This window comes from Octopus sinensis, linkage group LG11, assembly GCF_006345805.1.
Source record: "Octopus sinensis linkage group LG11, ASM634580v1, whole genome shotgun sequence".
NCBI classification, from domain to species: Eukaryota; Metazoa; Mollusca; class Cephalopoda; order Octopoda; family Octopodidae; genus Octopus; species Octopus sinensis.
The window spans coordinates 44723242-44743349 of NC_043007.1; the positions used below are offsets into that span (position 1 = coordinate 44723242).

Below are 20108 nucleotides of genomic sequence, written 5' to 3' on the forward strand. Positions count from 1 at the left end.
TACACACACATATATACAGTATTAATAAAATAGATGGAATGTGTAATAGATTATTTTGGGTACAAAACATGTTTTGACCCATTTTGGGTCTCTGGGTACATCAATAAAAAGTCTCACTAGAGATTTCCTGAGTCGGCTTATGTACCACTATATGTCCATCAAATTCGAGAATGAGTAAAAACAGAGAAAAATTATTGAAACGCAATAAATTCAAATATGAACGTAAATTTATACATTCTAGTTTAGAGAAAATGACATAATGAGCCTTGGCTGTTGTAACTGTTAAGAGAAAGAAAAGGAAGAAGTTGTTGAAAGAAAGATAATCCTTAGATGAGATTTTTTTTGTGTTCATGCTTAGATGCACATATATCATCATCATCATCACCATTGTTTAACGTCTGCTTTCCATGCTAGCATGGGTTGGATGATTTGACTGAGGACTGGCGAACCAGATGGCTGCAGCAGGCTCCAATCTTGATCTGGCAGAATTTCTACAGCTGGATGCCCTTCCTAACGCCAACGACTCTGAAAGTGTAGTGGGTGTTTTTACATGCCACCTGCACACGGGCCAGTCAGGCAGTACTGGCAACGGCCATGCTCAAATGGTGTTTTTTATGTGCCACCTGCACAGGAGACCAGTCCAGCGTCACTGGCAATGACCTCACTCAAATGTTTTTTTCATGTTCCAGTAACACCGGCACAAGTGCCAGTAAGGTGACGCTGGTAACGATCACGCTCAAATGGTGCTTTTTACGTGCTACTGGCATGGAAGCTGGTTAGCTGCTCTGCCAACGATCATGCTCGGATGGTGCTCTTAGCGCTCCACTAGCATGAATGCTTGGCCATATACAGCAAGGATGATATTCCAAAGGTTGGAGCAGTTTGAATGGGAAACGATTCCCCACCCAACATATTTGCCGGACATTGCCCCATCTGATTATCATTTATTCCGCTGTCTTCAAAATCCTTTGGACAGAAAAAAATATGAATTCTGTAGACGAGGTCTGAACAGGACTGGAAAAGTAGTTTTCATTATGGACAAGCGAATTTTGGAAGGAAAGGGGGCCTTGCAAGTCTACTAGATACATGGAAAAGCATTGTAGTTAAGGGGAGTATATTTTAGATTAAAAAACAATTTTGTATATCTTAATTTTGAAAAAGGAAAAAATATTAAAAAAACCCACAATATTTATGGGATGATCCTATATATATAATATATATATATATATATATGTGTGTGTGTGTGTATACATGTATATATATATATATTATATATATATACTATATATATAATATATATATATATATATATATATATATATATATACATGTATATATATATATATATATACATGTATATATATATATATACACATGTATATATATATATATATAATATATATATATATAATATATATATATATAATATATATATATATATATATATACACTGTATATATATATATTATATATATATATATATATATACACATGTATATATATATATATATATATACATATATATATATATATGTATATATATATATATAATTTGATAATAATTTGTGAGGTAAATGTGTGATTTAAGGGAGATCTGGTTGTTGTTTCTACCACATCCCAAGACCTTCCTTGTTTCTTTCTCACTTACACATCTATTGATATTTTTCTATATTTTTCACTCCATAAGAAAATTTTATGGGAATGATGATGTCACAGTAATACACATGTTGTTCCAACTGAGAAAGGCTGTGTTGTGTGTGTGTAAGTCTATCCCTCAAAGTTAAGCTAGTTTGACCAAAGTAGTCACCACCACAACCTCCACATTTAATAACATAGATTAAGTACTTCGAAGCACAGGTGAAGTCATATTTTATATTAAAAATTTGACCTGACTTAAATTTGTATGTTGAGCCCTCTAAGAGGAAGATGCAAGTTCTGCAGTTAGGGTGGTTGCACTTTTTGACTTGTGGCATTGTATTTTTGGTGAGTAATTTGGTGCTTGTGAGTAATTTTATCTCTTGCTTTTAATAATCCCATGGGTTTCTAGTGCATTTTTCATTCTTGGATCCATCATAAGGAGGGGAATGTTTTGGTGGATGATGTTGTATGCTTCCATGTTTCTTGGATTGTGTATTGATACGTAAGATAGAATTTTAAGTGTGTCATGGCATTTTCTTGTTTTCCGTAACTCTTGGATGTCTATCATTTTTACATGTTCTATTCCATTTTTTATTAGACTGTCTGGGTATTTTCTATCTAGTAATGTGTTTTTAAGTTCTTGGAGTCACTTTTCTCGGGTTTTGGGATTTGATGCAATCATGCAAATTCTTCTAGCTAAGTTGAATGGTATATTTATTTTAGTATGTTTTAGGTGGCAAGAGGAGAATAGAAGATATTGTTTTGAGTTTGTTGGTTTGAAGAAGATGTCAGTTTCAATTTCAGTATGTCTCTTTATTGTTAAGATGTCTAGGAAGGGTGGTTGTTTGTGGCTGTATTCCATTGTAAACTGGATACTGTGGTTATTGCTGTTGATTAAGTTTTTAAATTTTGAGAGTTGTTCAAGGTTCTGTGTCCATAGGATGAAACAGTCATCCAGGTAGTGTTTCCAGTTGGAGAGTAAGTATTTTTGGAAGTTGTCCCCAAATTTCAATCAAGTGTGTTTGTATATTTGGACTTCCAAGTATGTCATGACAAGGTTGGCAAAAGTAGGTGCTACCCTTGTTCCCATCACTGTGCCTGATTTTTGTCTATAAATGTTTTTGTTGAAATTGAAGAAGTTGTTCTGTAGGATGAATTTTATTCCTTCAACAATGAATTCTTTTCCGATTCTGTCAGGAATGTCATTTGGGAATTTTTCCAGTCAGTATTGTATGGCTATTATTCCGAGTTTGTGAGGAATTGAGGTGTAGAGGTTTACTACATCGAATGAAATCAGGAGGGAGTCTTTGCTGGTTTTGTTTGGGTGATTGTTTAAAAAGTCCAGATCATCCCATATAAATCTTGGTATATATTGGAGAATAGGTTTAAGGAGGGTGTCAATAAAGTTACTGAGTCTGTATGTCTCACACAAGGGACTGGCCACAATTTGTCTCATTTTGAGATCTCTCAGGTGTGGAATGTTTATGACTATAGAAGTTGACTTGTTACAGGCTTCATTTATGGCCTCACTTTTGTGGATTTTGGGATGTCCATAAAAGCTGCTGGTTTTGCAGTCAAATCTAGTCAAGTAATCTGTCTCCTTTTTTGTTAAACCTTGTTGGAATTGGTGGATAAGGGTAGACAGTTTGGTCATTATCTTGGATTGGTTATAGTTGTTGATTTTTTGTAGTAGGTATTGTCTTGAAGGAGGATTAGGGTAGTGTTTATGTATTTTTCTGAGTCCATAACTACAGTACTCCCTTTGTTGGCTTCTTTTATAATTATATTGTCATCCTCCTTGAGATTATTAATGATTTCCCATTCTTCTCTACTTGTATTTATTTAAAATTTTTGGGGTAGGGGTAAATTGTAGGAGAAACTGGAAATCAAATCACATAAGGTATCTAGAGTTTGATTTCTTTGTTTTTTCGGGGACACACACACACATATATATATACTTTTACCCGTCAATATCCAGACCTTTGCTCCTAAAAGCATTAGACTTCGCCAAGCAGTATGTCAACATTAATAACTTGGAAATAGATATTATCATACATGCAAAGTAATCACTTCTTTTTACGAGGATTCTACCTGGGTCAAAAAGAGAGGATTCTCTGTAAGATGTACTGATGGGGGCATACGATAGTGCTAAGTTATGTGTGCTCATAGGAGCTTATATTTTGCACAATCTAAAGCTAGAATTCCTGTTTATAGATGCAAGATTATATAGAGATGATGGCCTTATTATCACCCATAATTTAAAAACGGCTATGAATTAGATAAGCTTTGGAAGGATCTAATTGCTTTCTTCCAGATGATGGGCTTATGGATTATGATAGATACTAACCTTAAAAGTGTAGATTTCTTAGATATAAATTTAGATTTACAGTCAGATAAATTCAAACCTTACTATAAGTCTAAAGATAAGCTATCTTATATTAACAAAGAATCCAATCATCTGCAAGTTATTCTTAGGAACTTTGTCAGTAATGTAGGTAGATGAATATTGTCAATTTCTTCAGATGAAGCAGCATTTCAAAATGCTGCACCTTATTACAATAGCACATTAAGGAATAGTGGATTCTCTGAAAAGATCCAGTATAACCAACTTAATGCTAGCAGTAATGCAACACATAGAACTAGGACTAGGAAGGTTTTGTGGTTTAACTCAGCTTTTAATATGGCCGTAAAAACAAACATAGGTAGGGAATTCTTAGAATTAGTCTCTAGACATTTTCAACTTGACCATAAGTTTTATAGAATATTTAATTGAAGAACGCTTAAGATCAGCTATTCTTGTTGCAAAAATGTCATATCTTTTAATAACCAACACACCAATAAGATAATTGCAAATAACCATAGTTATGATTCTTTTCCTAAAAATTGCAATTGCAAAGATGGGACCTCCTGTCTGCTGAAAGGAAAATGTCTGGAGAAAGGAATTGTGTATAGAGCCAAAGTGCAGATAAGAAGGCTCACATGAATATAGAATTTACACAGGGGCTTCTGAAAATACTTTCAAGACCCAATTTTATTCTCATAGAAATTCCTTCCGATACCCCGAAAATAGGACAAAGACCAGCCTGGCAAAATATGTCTGGGAATTAAAAGAAAATGAAACCAGCCTTTCAATGTGACATGGAGAATTTTAAATAGAGCATCACCTTACGGACATGGTATGCATAAAAGACCCATCAAATGTAATTTATGTCTTTTGGAAAATTTTATATTTTATTCCAGGACAAAAGCGCTTTGAATCAAATACATGAACTCTTGAATTCTTGCAGACATACAACAAAATTTAAAACGTTGGCTAACAATATACCATATGGATAGTAAATATTTTTTGAATCTTAAACTAGTTTCCACTCCTACTGTTGGATTTGTATATTGTAATGCATGGTTTATTTCGCATCACAAAGATATTGTATATATTTTGACATATTTCTTTAGAAAACCTTTGACTGTTATATGTATATATTAGTTTCATATTTGAGATTTTATTTTTATTTCATTTTATTGTATTTTATACACCCATTTAATGGTTATATTTATAGGTAATTCGATATATGGTGTTCTATTTTGCATGTCTTTTATCCAATTTTTATTATTATACACTCAGCAATTTTTTAAAAGGTTGTTTGTATATATATGTCAGGGCCTAGATATGTTTTGGCATGCATATGTATTTGTATGTGTACGTCTATGTATATGTGTAAGCATGTATGTTTATACGTGTGCACATACATACATGGATGTATATGTATGCAAGTATACACTTCTATTTGTGTGGATGTGTATTTATGTGCATTACTCTCCTTACTCTCTTTTAGTTGAAGAAATTAACCCCAGGACTTATTCTTTGTAAGCCTAGTACTTATTCTATCTCACTCTTTTGCTGAACCGCTAAGTTACGGGGACGTAAACACACCAGCATTGGTTGTCAAGTGATGTTGGGGGGCAAACACAGACACACAAACATATACGCACACATACATATATATATATATATATATATATATATATTATATATATATATATATACATATATATATACGATGGGCTTCTTTCAGTTTCCGTCTACCAAATCCACTCACAAAGCTTTGGTTGGCCTGAGGCTATAGTAGAAGGCACTTGTCCAAGGTGCCAAACAGTGGGACTGAACCCAGAACCATGTGGTTGGTAAGCAAGCTACTTACCACATAGCCACTCCTTCGCCTATATATATATCAACGCCTAAGTTTGTGTGTGTATGTGTGTGTCTGTGTATCTGAAAGAAGTGTCAATGAAAAAGAGAAGGAAAGAAAGAAGAAGAAAAAATTGTGTTTACATCTATACAGCTGTTCAGTTCTTGCAATAGAAGATGACAAGTTGGTTAATAAAAGTTATTTGTCAAAAAATTGTCTGGATTTATTATCATCATCGTCATCATTTTCCAATGTTTGATTCCCATGCTGGTATGGGTTGGAAAATCTGGATGGAAGATTGTTTCTATTTATGTATATGTACATATGTATAGTACCCTGTGTGTGCATGTGTAATACAAAATTAGTTTAATTTACAAAATTGGTCTTTCATCCAGTACAAATCATTACAGAAACAGTGATATTTCACCAGTCACAGTTATATATATATATATTATTTTTTTTTTCAAGAGGAATGAAGATATGGAACAATTCTTTACAAAAATGAAGATTAGGATGGGCAATAATGTACAAGGGAAAGTGTCTTGTGAAGGAGCTCAATCAAACAGATATGCATACAATTTCTTGTACATTGTGAGGACATTATTATACAGACTAAGCTAATAGTTCTAGATAAGTTATAGGAAAGTTGCTGTGATTTTCATAAAATCACATCCTAATATCTTCATTTTTGTAAAGAATTGTTTCTAATTGTCATTCCTCTTGAAAAATATATATATATATATATATATTATATATATATATATTATATATATATATATATATATATATATATATATATATATATATATATACAGTGGAGGCGCAATGGCCCAGTGGTTATAGAAGCAGACTCGCGGTTGTAGGATCGCGGTTTCGATTCCCAGACCACATGTTATCAGTGTTAATTGACTGAAAACACCTAAAGCTTCATGAGGCTCTGGCAGGTGGTGGTGATCCCTGCTGTACTCTTTCACCACAACTTTCTCTCAGTCTTTCTTCTGTTGGCCTGTTTGCTTAGCCAGTGGGGTGGCATCATTTGAAGGCTAAAACAATGTGAAGCGCATTGTGACCAGCGATGTGTAGCAGCATCTGATAGCCTGGTTGGTCACGGTGGAGGTATTTGGACCAAAGACTTGAGGTATTTCGTGTTGCAAGACAGTGTGTGAGAGAAAATCGTGATGTGGTAGGAGAGAAATGTGTCCGCATGGATGATGGTTCACTTGTGCTAAATGAAGATGCAAAGAGAGAGGTTTGGAGATGCCACTATGAAAGGTTGCTGAATAAAGAAAATGAATGGGATAAAGAGAGTCTGCCGAATGTCAACCCAGCAGAGGGACCAGCCATCCGAGTTGACAATTCTTTGGTAGTTAAGGCAATTAGAAGCATGAAGACAGGGAAAGCCCCAGGCCCATCAGGAATTACTGCAGAGACGCTCAAAATATCTGGCAGTGTCGGCTATAACCTAGTCACCCGTATAGTTAACCAGGTGATACATGAAGGAGTCATACCCAATGACTGGTGTAGCAGCATAATAGTCAACTGCTACAAAGGTAAAGGAGACGCCCTAGATACAAATAATTACAGAGGCATCAAGCTGTTGGATCAGGTAATGAAGGTTATGGAGAGGGTCATAGCCCAACTGATTAGGGAGAGAGTCAAATTGGATGAGATGCAGTTTGGTTTCATGCCAGGGAAAAGCACCACTGATGCCATGTTTCTGGTGAGACAGCTGCAGGAGAAATACCTAGCCAAAGATAAGACCCTGTACCTGGCTTTCGTTGACATGGAGAAAGCCTTTGACAGGGTCCCCCGATCCCTTATCTGGTGGTCAATGAGGAAACTAGGGATAGATGAATGGCTGGTGAGAGATGTGCAAGCCATGTACAGGGATGCCGTAAGTAAGGTTAGGGTTGGCAACATGTACACAGAAGAATTCAAGGTAGAGGTTGGGGCCCACCAGGGTTCAGTCCTCAGCCCCCACCTATTTATCATAGTCCTCCAGGCAATTATGGAGGAATTCAAGACAGGTTGCCCCTGGGAGCTCCTCTCTGCTGACGACCTTGCTCTAATTGCTGAGTCACTATTAGAACTGAAGGAGAAGTTCCAGGTGTGGAAGGAGGGATTAGAATCGAGGGGCCTTAGAGTCAACCTAGCTAAAACCAAAGTACTAATAAGTAGGAAGGTAGACAAACCACAAATGTCTTCAGGAAGATGGCCCTGCTCGATCTGTAGAAAAGGTGTAGGTAGAAACTCTATAAGATGTACCCAGTGTAAACTATGGACACATAAGAGGTGCAGCAATGTCAAAGGAAGGCTAACTGGGAAGATAGTTTTTGTATGTGGCAGATGCTCAGGAGCAATAAACTCTGAAAATCTGCAGAAAACAACTTCTGTCACTTTCCAGGGGGAAAAACTAGAAGTAGTTGATAGCTTCCATTATCTAGGTGATCAAGTCAGTAGTTGGGGTTGGTGCGCTGAAAGTGTAACTGCTAGAGTAAGAATAGCCTGGGCAAAGTTCAGGGAGCTCTTACCTCTGCTGGTGACTAAAGGCCTCTCGCTCAGAGTAAAAGGCAGGCTGTATGATGCATGTGTACGAACAGCCATGCTACATGGCAGTGAAACATGGGCTGTGACTGCTGAGGACATGCGTAAGCTCGCGAGGAATGAAGCCAGTATGCACCGATGGATGTGTAATGTCAGTGTGCATACTCGATAGAGCATTAGTACCTTGAGAGAAATGTTGGACCTAAGAAGCATCAGTTGTGGTGTGCAAGAGAGACGATTGCGCTGGTATGGTCATGTGGCGAGAATGGATGAAGATAGGTGTGTGAAAAAGTGCCAATCCCTTGCAGTTGAGGGAACCCATGGTAGAGGTAGACCCAGGAAAACCTGGGACGAGGTGGTGAAGCACGACCTTCGAACTTTAGGCTTTACTGAGGAAATGACCAGCGACCGAGACCTTTGGGAATATGCTGTGCGTGAGAAGATCAGGCAGGACAAGTGAGTCCAGCCCACTTATGCATGCCTTTCCTCCCTTGGACACACAAAGACCTGTTGAGGCAAGCGAAGTCGAACCTCATCAGATGACAGGCACCCATGCCAACCCCCTTCTCTGCTTGCGAAGACCTGTTGGGGCAAGTGAAATCGAAATCGGAATCGAAATTGAACCAATCCTATGACTGGCACCCGGCAGATGCCAGGACCCCTGGACTGGTGGTACGTAAAAAGCACTATCCGAATCATGGCCGATGTCAGCGCCGCCTTGATTGGCTTCCGTGCTGGTGGCATGTAAAATGCACCAATCCGATCGTGGCCATTGCCAGCCTCGCCTGGCCCCTGTGCAGGTGGCACGTAAAAAGCACCCACTACACTCATGGAGTGGTTGGCATTAGGAAGGGCATCCAGCTGTAGAAACGGACGTTAAACGATGATGATGATGATGATATATATATATACACACACACACATTTATATATATAATTGTGAATTCAAGAAATATCCACACCCATGCTTACAAATATATAAATAGCTACACTATAAAGCAGAAACACGAACTATCACACGTACACCAACACCTACATACACTTTCACACACGTCCATGCACACCCTTTTACAAACCTACTTTTATTGTTCCACACATGACATTGGGCACAGCTACAATATTAGCTACAGACCAATAGTTTTTCACTTCTTATTTTGTTTTTGTACAGAAACTGTCCTCAAATAAGCATAGGTATTAAAACTCCCAATCCCTGATAATGAAACAAAAAGAATTATTCACGTATTAAATATGATTCTGTCACATAATTATCTGGAAGAATGGATATATATAGGCTGGTTTTGTAAAGTAAGAAAACAAGAATCTATCATGAAATGTTTTTACACATACCTGAAATTCCTCTGCCCCTTATAAAGTAACTACTATTGTGTGGGTCTAGTTAACTTCTATATTGTTGATTGTCAAATGAAACACACACACAAACATACACATGCCACATTTTTTATATATGTGTCACATGGTTCCAGGTTCAGTTCCACTGCGCAAGTGTCTTCTACATAGCCTCAAGCCGACCAAAGCCTTGTGAGTGGATTTGGTGGATAGAAACTGAAAGAAACCTGATGTGTGTGTGTGTGTGTGCATGTGCATTTGTCTCCCACCACCACTTGACAACCAGTGATGGTTTGTTTACATCAATGCAACACAGTGGTTTGGCAGTAAGAGTCCAATAAATTAAAAACAAGGCTTGGAAAAAAAAAATTTCTGGGGTTGATTCATTCGACTAAAATAGTTCTTCAAGGTGGTGGTCTAGCATGGCTGAAGTCTAATGACTGAAACAGCCAAAGATACATTTGGCAGATATATATATATATATATATATATATGTGTGTGGCTGTGTGGTAAGTAGCTTGCTTACCAACCACATGGTTCTGGGTTCAGTCCCACTGCGTGACACCTTGGGCAAGTGTCGTCTACTATAGCCTCGGGCCGACCAAAGCCTTGTGAGTGGATTTGGTAGACGGAAACTGAAAGAAGCCCATCGTATATATGTGTATATATCATCATCATCATCACTTAGCGTCCGCTTTCCATGCTAGCATGGGTTGGACGGTTCAACTGGGGTCTGGGAAGCCAGGAGGCTGCATCAGGCCCAGTCTGATCTGGCAATGTTTCTACAGCTGGATGCCCTTCCTAACGCCAGCCACTCCATGAGTGTAGTGGGTGCTTTCTATGTGCCAGATGGGGCTGGCAAACGGCCACGGTCAGATGGTGCTTTTTACGTGCCAACAGCACGGGGGCCAGGCGAGGCTGGCAACGGCCACAATCGGATGGTGCTTTTTATGTGCCACCGGCATGGACGTGATATATATGTATGTATGTATGTGTGTGTGTGTGTATATGTTTGTGTGTCTGTGTTTGTCTCCCCCAACATCACTTGACAACCGATGCTAGTGTGTTTACGTCCCCTTAACCTAGCAGTTTGGCAAGAGAGACTGATAGAATAAGTACTAGGCTTACAAAGAATAAGTCCTGGAATCGATTTGCTTGACTAAAGGCAGGGCTCCCACATGGCCACAGTCAAATGACTGAAACAAGTAAAAGAGATAGATAGATAGATAGATTGATTGATTGATTGTGCATATACCTTTGCTTTAATATCACATAGTGGTTGTAAATGATCATCACCATCAAACAAGACGTGTCATTTCTCTCCAATCTTAGCCAAAATCATATCTGGCTAGAGGAAATATTACCTTGCTTGAAAACAGATTAACGTTGGCAGCATGAGGCCATCTGGCTATAGATAATCTGCCTCGACAAATTCTGTCTGACACATGCAAGCATGGAAAATTGACCACTAAAATGATGATGATGACACACATACACACACACACATATATATCTTCACAAACTTTTCCTTCTTTAAAATTCTCTTTTTTGAGTGGTAATCTTCTTGGATGTTCTTCAGGAACTATGCAATATTTATATGCCCTTAAAGTTTTCAAACTATTCTTTAATTGTGAAGAATTTGGATATGCATGTTTGTGTATGTATGTATGTGTGTGTGTTTATATATATATATATATATATATATATATTCTTTATTCTTTTGCTTGTTTGTCATTTGACTGTGGCCATGCTGGAGCAATGCCTTGAACGGTTTCAGTTGAACGTATTGATACCAGGACTTATTTTTTAACTCTAGGACTTATTCTATTGGTCTATTTTGCTGAATCTCTAATTTATGGGGATGTAAACACACCAACACTGGTTTCAAGCAGTGATGGGGGGATAAATACCAAAACAAAGACACACACACACACACACACAAACATATATGATGGGCTACTTTCAGTTTCATATTTCTTTACTACCTACAGTGGGCTAAACATAGAGGGGACAAACAAGAACAAAGAGATTAAGTTGATTACATCGACCCCAGTGCGTAACTGGTACTTATTTAATCGACTCCGAAAGGATGAAATGCAAAATTGACCTAGGCGGAATTTGAACTCAGAACATAATAGCAGACGAAATACCGCTAAGCATTTCGTCTGGCGTCCTAATGCTTCTGCCAGCTCGTCACCTTACTTTCAGTTTCTGTCTACCAAATCCACTTACTAGACTTTGATCAGCCTGAGATTATAGAAGACATTTGGTCAAGGTGCCATGCACCTTGAGCAAGTGTACCTTGTTGAAAATCAAGCTTCTTACCATGCCTGTGCCTATATATATATATATATATATATATATATATATTATATATATATATATGTATAAATAGGAGTGTTGTTAAGAAGTTTGCTTCTCAACCACATTGTTTTGTGTTTAGTCCCATTGTGTGGCATCTTTTGTAAGTATCTTCTGTAACCCTGGGCCTTGTGACTAGAAGTGGCTGACACAAAATGAAGACAGGATCGAAATGGGTGAAATACTTTTGACTGTTTTGGTCACAGGCATTCTCAATCACGCTGGAACTGGGGCCAAATAGCAGCTCATCATTTAGGTAATGTTTCTGTGACCCAACACAATGCCCTGCACTGCTTCTCTATGACATATATTTTAACATGACCACCTTTTCCTTAAACAATCGATCCCATCACCTTTTCAACCCTATCCCTTTCTTTTTCTCAACTCTGTTACTAATCCCTTCTTTCCCCCTTTTCCTTACCATACTTCCCCACCCTCTTCTCTTACTTACCAACCCTCTAGAGTTATCAGCTACTCCCTCTTCTGTTGTCCTTCAGTAACAGGAACCTCTTTAGGCCTTTAGTCTTGCATGTTACGAGGCAATCATGACTAGTGTGGAACAACAAAAAGAAAGCACCTAGTAAACTCTGTAGATTGGTTGGTATTAGAAAGGGCATTTAGTCATAGAAACCATGCCGAAATTGATATTGATGTGAAACTCATCACACCCTGTCAAACTGTAAAACTCATCCCAGCATGGAAGTTGGATTTGAAATGAAGATGATAATGAAGGGTTTGTATAGCTAAAGCTTTCAGCCACTTATACTATTTTTAGGAAAAGATTAAATATTTTTTGAAGCCGCAGGACTTTATGATATGTATTTCAACACGGAGGAAAGTTTTGTGTTGCTAAAGCTTTGTACCATTTCTAGACAGAGGCTAAATATCCTTAAATGTTTCTAGGTTAGAGATCTATGTAAGTGAGAAGGTTAGACACGTTAAACAGATATATTCAGATAAGTTATAAAAGTTAAATGATATCAGTTGATGACTAATATTGTTTTCTACATGATGAGTTGGCAGACGTATAAGAGCATTTAGTGCAACACCTTGCACTATTAGTTGCACTACTTGTATGACAGAAACACTCATTTACAAATACCGTGTGTGTGTGTATATATATATATATATATTAGAAAAAAAAGAAGAAATTGACTTATAGACATCAGTTTATTCAGAGATATTCCAAACAATATAAAACTTACATATATATATATATATATATATGTAATAGATTGATACATAAATATCGGACATTGTGAATGAGTGCTCAACACTGCATTGGTGGATAAAGATTCTTTGTCTATTAAGGCTACCATTGGTTTCATATTCAGGAATACCTCAACAATTATCAAGCCTTTCCCATAGAAATATTAGTGTTTGTTTCTATTTTAGAGATGAACACTGATGTTTCCATGTGATAGGCCTGGTAATTATTGAAGTGCTCCTTAACATGAAACCAATGGTAGCCTTAGTGCACACAAGCACACACACACACACACACACACACACACACAACACACACACACACACATACACACACACATATTCACTCACTCTCTCCAAGCATCTTTCAATCTCTGTCTACCAGGTCCACTCATAAGGTTTTGGTTAGCCCAGAGCTATAGTAGAAAGACACTTGCTCAAAGCACTGCACATATTGTTGGAAGTGTCTTAATCACATAACTATTCCTGTGCCTATCCAGGTCTGTTAGACAATCCCTTGGACATTGAAAGCAGGAATAAAGATAATGTCAGTGGAAGTGGTAGTGATATAACTATTTACTTGTAGTAATCTATAGTGTAGCACAATATTCCACAAGCATTTGTAGCATTATCATAAATCTCAGGCTGATAATGTGACACAGTAACAGATTTGTTTTTTTTCCCCCTCATCAGCAAAGTATAACTTCTCTCTATCATTGGCCACAACAATGATTTCTCTTGGCTTGACAGGTCTTTTCAAGCATGGTGTATTGCCAAAGGTCTTGGTCACTTGTCATTGCCACTGTGAGGCCCAACGTTTGAAAATCATCTTCACCACTTTATCTCAAGAAAATCTGAGTCATCTCTTCATTCATCCACTGCTTACAGTTAGAGGGATGTGGCCATATTGGAGCATTGTCATATCAAAATAGGGCTTTTTGATATAGGTCCAAGGCAGTTTAGAAATTTAAGCATATGATCTCAGTACTTGACTGGTTCCTATTTTATTGATTCCACTCCAGTTGCCCTAGGAGGATAGAAAGTGAAGTACACTTAGTATTATTAGAACTCAAAATGTAAAAAGATGTAATTAAATGATACAAAGAGTCTTCTTTAATCATTTCACCACTGGAGAAGATTAGAAGTACTTTCTGCAATATGGACGCATATTTATCTGAGTTTATGTTTCCCTCACACTCTGCCAGCCCTGATCGGCCATTGCTCCTAATTGCTCCCCAGACCCTCACAGAATAGCTACAGTGTTTCATTGTTGGATGCAATCTTTTCATGTCAAATTCTTGATCACAGTCTCCAGACCCACACCCAACCACTATCAGAAAATATGGCATATCTGAACTCATCAGAGAATATGACAGTATCCTAAAATAGTGGCCTCTCCACCTTCTCACTGGCCCAATCTTTTCTCCACTTGAAATTGGCTGGTCAAAGAAGTGGCTTCCTTCTTGCTCTTCCGCCACAGTAGCCAAGTTTGTGGAGATGTGTGACAGCTGTTCTGGGACTGACATCAACTTGTTCTACTGTGTCAGAGGCCTTGCACCATGGATTATCCTCCACATTTCTCTTAACAAAGAGAAGGATCCTGTCAGAGGACCCTGGCCAACCTGGGCAATGTGATGTGGACTCCTTCCCTTCTTCAGTGAATTGCACAATCACTGTATTAACTGTAGAAGGTGGAATCACAAGGTTTTCTGCAATTTTATGCTGATTAAGTCCAGTTTTCAAATTGACCCACGATTCAGCCTCTTTGAAATTCGGGTAGTTCCTAGGCTTATTTTGTATGTGGCATAATTAAACTGTCACATATAGAACCTAAGACATAAAAATGTCAATTAATAAAGAGCATAATCCTTTTCAAGTTAAAATTAACATAAAATGATGTTTTATGTGGTGTCATGTCTGTGTATATATGTGTAGGTGTATGTGTGTATATATGTGTATACAACCCATACATCCCACACCATTCACATTACAGAATTATATCTATCTTAATTACACCAAATCCAGAACTACTTACCTCCCTTACACATAATCTTTTTACTCAGGGACTAGTAGATCTGACACCATTCGGTAATTGGTACTCATTCAAAGCAGTGATCAGTAATCTTACAAAACCGGTATGCTTTTGAATCTCTCTAACAATTCACAATAATGACTTGTATTACTTTTATTCCTACATCAGTTCATCTAATTGTATATATGTATCGTTACTTTTCATAAAAAGCCTTTACTGTTTTTGATTTCCGATGTTATTTTTTTCTTCTTACTTTCTCCTTACATTTCCACATGTAGTTTCTGTTTTCTTTTTGTAACATATTTCTATTATATATATATATATATATTATATAAAATCCATTCTGTCTGTCTGTGTATGTGTCTTCTAGGATCTTGGGCATCTTCCATCCGATTGTGCTCAAATTTGATATGTAGATACCGACGGTATCAGGGCGTGTATAAGTCTTGAAAAAATTACAAAAATCGATTCCAGGTGAGAATGTGATCGATAAAGCCGAATAAAATCGTTTTCCTTTGGAATAGAAAAAAAGTCTATCTTTATTTCTTCTTTTGCTGGTGTCTCAAATTTAGGTTAAATCAGTGTTTCTCAAAGAGGAGGCCTATGGGACAAGTTGTTTTGAGAAAATTTGGTTTAAATGTTTGACAACTCAGCATCGTCCATTGGACGGGGGGAGTTTTGCTCGTATATATATATATATATATATATATATATACACATACACGTGTGTGTGTGTGTATGCTGGACTCTCGTGTCGAAGACGATGTATGAATGTTCAGCTTTTGCTGAACAACCTGCATAAATGATTTGTTTATAGTGATCAAGTGTTTGTGCTGCACATTAGCTCACTCTCTCCATCAAATCGACGTTGTTTGAACAGGTGCACCGTGTGCATGCGTCAGGTGTCGTTATCACAGAACAATGTGAAATGAAGTGTTTTGCTCAAGAACACAACACATTACCCAGTATATGAATTGAAATCATGATCTAGCGATTGTGAGTGCAATGTCCTAACCATTAGGCCATGCACTCTCATGTGTGTATTTCATCATCATCATCATCGTTTAATGTCTGCCTCGCATGCATGCATGGGTGGGAAGGTTTGACAGGAGCTGGCCAGGCAGAAACCTGCACTAGACATCTGTGTGTTTCAGCAGGGTTTTGCGGCTGGATGCCTTTATTAATACCAACCACCCAGCAAAGTGGACTAAGTGCTCATTACGTGGCACAAGCACGGGTGAGGTCAGTTTTGGCAAGGTTTTTACAGCTGGATGCCCTTCCAAATGCCAACTACTTTACAATGCAGACTGGATGCTTTTTAAGTGGCACCCACACTGACAGGGTCACTAAGTAACTTGCAAGGCAAAAATCTTTTGAGAGGGGAGGCGGCATTGGAGGAGGTGATTTTGTGTCAGAGGATGAAAGGTTATAGTGAGACAGAGAGAGATGGAAACAGATGTCTAGCTGTAGAGGACATACAAAGTTACCTGGTTGGAGAGAAAGAGAGAGAGAGAGAGAGAGGACAGAATGAGGACAGAAACAGGTGAGCTGCCATAAAGGAGATACATAATTGCCCAACATGAGGGAAGAACAGGAGGAGAGAGTGGGGAGAGAGAGAGAGAGCAAGAGAGACAGCAGGATAGGGTTGGTGGCAAAATGCTGGGCATACTCACAAGGGTGGGGGATCAGAATATAAATGGGATGTTTGAGTAAGAGAAAGACAGTGGCAAGTGCCAGGGCATACCCTTGAGGTTCAAAGGTCATAATATAAGTGGCAGGACATTGCCAAAGAAGCATGAGAGTGGGAAAGAGGAATGCAGTGAGTGGTGAAAACGTGGGTATATAGAGTGGGGTAGGGCTCTGTGTGTATGCATATGTGTGTGTGTGTGTATGTGTACATGTATATATATATATCTATATATGGCATACATAGGCACCTTCCCTTTCTCATACACCTTGCAAACTTATTAGTCTAAAGTTTTGTGCACAATGCATCTATATAATTGAAGTGGTTTACAGTTGCTGGATTGGGAATTTTATCAGTTATTACGCCTTATTTTTTATGTCTCTGTCTACACCACATTGTAATGTATAATATGCTATGAATAAATTCAGATTAGTTTAGGAAGTGATAATGTGGCATAATACTATATACTGGACAGATTGTAAATAACTGGCAGTTAATGTCATGGACCAGAATTTTCTTCTAATAACCCTTGTCTCACTAATATTTAGAGTTTATGAAGGCAGCAAGCTGGAAGAATTGTTAGCATGCCAAACAAGATGCTTAACAGTATTTTGTCTGTCTTTATGTTCCGAGTTTAAACTCTGCTGAGGTCAGCTTTGCCTTTCATCCTTTCAGAGTTGATAAAAAGATTACCTGTTGAACACTGAAGTTGATTCAATTGACTTAGCCCCTCTCTGAAAATTGCTGGCTTTGTGCCAGAATTTGAGACCAATATTTAGAGTTTATTTTGTTGAAACATTTGACCATGTTTCTCTAACAAGATTATTTTTATATTCTGATGTTAATAAAATGATTCCAACACTAGCAAATTACAAACTGACCTCACAAGTGCTGCTGCCATGATAAAAAGCACTTAGTGCATGCTGTAAAGTGGTTGGCATTAAAAAATGCATCTAGCCATAGAAACCATGCCAAAACTGAGACACTGGAGCAAGATGCAGCTCTCCAACCCATTTTGATCCTGTCAAATCATCCAACCCATGCTGGCATAGAAGGCGGACATTAAATCATGATGATGAAAATGATAAACCCAAAATTTCAGCAGAAGTCACTTTTCCAACTACATCAATGTCCAGCGTCTTCAGTATTGGAGAGCCCAATATGTGTGTGTGTGTGTCTTTACATCTGTGATTGCTTGTACAGTATGGTGGGCAGTGTTGTTAAAAGTTCTCCTGTCAACAAATCATTCAGTCACTTCTTACTTTTGAAGCTTATTTATGGTTAATGACAGGAAGGGCACCTGTAAAAAAAAAAAAAAAAAGTAATGCCTCAAATGACATATTCATTCAACTCATTCATGCAAGCATAGGAAAATGAATGTAAAATGAAAAACTGAAATACTTGGTTTTAAAAGACATCCTTGTGTTCTTATTTTTAGAACAATGTGGTGGTAGTGTGTGTGTTGGGGATGGTATTTAATAGATCTAGTGACTAAAGGACAACCTCTGGATGGCTTGCATTTCCTTAGTTAATTTGTGAAACTAACCAATCCTACAGTTCTTGTTAAGGATAATTCAAATGCTCCACATGGTTCTGGGTTCACTCCTGCTACGTGACACCTTGGGCGTGTGTCTCCTATTTCCTCGAACCAACCTTGTGAGTGGATTTGCTAGACAGAAACTGAAAGTAGCCCATTGTATACATATATATACATATATATATATATATATATATATATAATATATATATATACACATACATGTGTGTATATATATACATGTGTGTATATATATACATGTGTGTATATATATATATATATATATAGGATCGTTTGTAGAAATACATAAATCTGGAGGAGAAGCACACTCTAAGATGTAGAACAATTAATATTATAGTGGGGTAGGCTGGTTTATGGGATTATCCTGGATTTCTCACTTATAGCCTTATAGCATACCTTCAGACCCCAAACACCCCTTAAAAACGAGGCTTTTCACCCTCCATATTTTAAAGAAGTCTGAAGCCAGCAGTGTTTGGGGTCTGAAGATATACCGTAAGGCTAAATACCTTATGAGCAAGAAACCCAAGGTAACTCTGTAAACCAACCTACCTCATTATAACACACACACACACATATTGTCAGCACACTCTAAGTTATAGAGCAGTAGAGTAATTAGATAAAGATAGTTGTGACTGGTCTATGGGGTTACCCTGGGTTTCATGTCCATAAAGCACATGGCTTTACAGCGTCTCTTCAGACCCTAATGGGGATGCTGTAAAACTAAGCACTTCATGGATGTGAAACCCTGGGTAACCCCCATAGACCGGCCATAACTAATTTTATCGAATATATATTATATAAACACATGTGTGAGTGCGTGCCTGTGTTCTCCACTCAACTGCCACTGCTTGGCAACTGGTACTGGTGTATTTATGTCCCCATAACTTAGCAGTCTGGCAAAAAAAGACCAATAGAATATGTACCAGACTTAAAAAAAAACAAAAGTACTGGGGTCAATTCATTCAAATAAAAGTGCTCTTCAAGGTGCTGCCACAGCATGGCCACAGTCTGATGATTTAAACAAGCAAAATATAAAAGATATGAGATTCTATCTTTTAGTTAACTGTTCTGCTAGCCATTGTTTGACCATACTGTATTGTTTGGGAAGAGTAGGCTTTAGTGTAATATACACCAAGCATCTAATTACATTCTGGTGTGAAACAAACAATCCTGAGCAATCAAGATTGTTCACCTAACAGTTTAGCAAAGGTATAATTAAACACTCAAGGAAACATGCTATGGTTAATTGACTTCTCCTTTCTCTTCCACTTGCTCTTCTTCTACCTCCCTTTCTTTTGTCTTGTTTTTGTTTCCATCTCTACTACCTTCACCCTCTTCTTCTTTTCCTTCCTTCCTTTCTTTCTTTCCTCCTGCAGTAGTTGCTTTTGCTCTCGCCCTCCTTTACTTATTTATTGTTGTTAACAAAAGTTGTTTTGTTAAGGCATTCATGTGATTTCCATGGTATTGCACAGCTTCACACTATCGTTAACACCACTATCATTAATATCAGCACTGCTACCACCACTACCAAACCACCATAAGTAATATC

The 20108-nt window shown here is 37.7% G+C and overlaps 1 protein-coding gene and 1 long non-coding RNA gene across 4 annotated transcripts in view; one reads left to right on the forward strand and one right to left on the reverse strand.

Annotated features, from left to right (window-relative positions):
* The window catches only part of LOC115217328 (epidermal growth factor receptor kinase substrate 8), a 191568-nt gene that overhangs the window by 16908 nt on the left and 154552 nt on the right, over window positions 1-20108 (forward strand). The window lies entirely within an intron of this gene.
* LOC118765414 lies at window positions 1859-6686 on the reverse strand. The gene is made up of 3 exons (XR_005001276.1): window positions 6677-6686; window positions 6435-6437; window positions 1859-2015 (listed from the first exon to the last, which is right to left on the reverse strand). It is a non-coding gene; the product is annotated as an uncharacterized LOC118765414 (long non-coding RNA).